This window comes from Garra rufa, chromosome 4, assembly GCF_049309525.1.
Source record: "Garra rufa chromosome 4, GarRuf1.0, whole genome shotgun sequence".
Lineage (NCBI taxonomy): Eukaryota > Metazoa > Chordata > Actinopteri > Cypriniformes > Cyprinidae > Garra > Garra rufa.
The window spans coordinates 40,416,362-40,417,554 of NC_133364.1; positions in this window are offsets into that span (position 1 = coordinate 40,416,362).

The window sequence follows — 1,193 nt, forward strand, 5'->3', positions numbered from 1 at the left end:
TTTTCGTGAGCGGTCACACTGGCGCGACCACCGCGTTGTTCAACTCATAAGCTCTGCCATTTCTGTCTCAGATGAGAAACATAAAATGGCACGCGAAACGAAAGTGAAACTAACACAACACGTTTGAGCTGCTCAGCGCTGACCGTTTATCAGCTTGGACTGCAACGCAAACAAACTTGCACAAACCCCGAACAGCTTTATTCGGGAGCCAACGTTGATTTTGCAACACTGTTACTGCTGCGAGATGCAGTGAGGAGCATTTGAAAATGCCACACAATGAATAAGGTTGCTGTGAGATCTAGTGAGAATCTTTCAAATTCTGGCCAAAATTCTCTGTTATAAACAGGGCTGATGTACGTCAGAAAACCAGATTAGTAATACTAACTATATGAAAAAATATTACTGTCAAATGTATGTCATATAATAAAAATACTCTAGTTCACTGTATATATCACTGTATATTTGTTTTATTAAGGAATAAGTCTGAAGCACACCATAAAATAATTTATTAGTATTATCTACAGCTGTATATACAATTACACACCCAGGTATCGGATTAGTACTCGGTATCGGCCGATACCCCAAGCCCAGGTATCGGAATCGGTATCGGGAAGGAAAAAAGGGTATCGGAACATCTCTAGTAATGACTACTAAAAATAACCTGCAAGGGAACGTTCTGAGAAGATTTTTTTTAGGTTAAAAAATAAATCTAAAAATAACCTGCAGGGAACGTTCTGAGAAGATTTTTTTTAGGTTAAAAAATAAATCTAAAAATAACCTGCAGGGAACGTTCTGAGAACGTTCTTTATAGGTTATTAAAAAGAGAACCTACAGGGAACGTTCTCATTTGGTTCCCGAAAAAATAACCAAATGGGAACCATATGGGAACGTTAGGGGAACGTTCTGTGTTTGCTGGGGAAATGCATAACTGATGCTGCTAAAATTTATAATGGCCAGTGTGGTGGCCAAGAGTCGTGGTGTTGTTACGGTTTAACTGGTTACCGTGTTATCCAGTGACCAACTTCCTGATTCAAGTCCTCCGCGCCAGATGTGATGGACCGAACGCTGCAGATTCGCCGATTCTGAAAGCACAAATTGACGTGATATTAAGCTGTCTAATAAACGCACACTTGCTCATTAGATGTTTTTGATATTCTTGTAACGATGACAAATTATTGGTATGATCGCCCGTG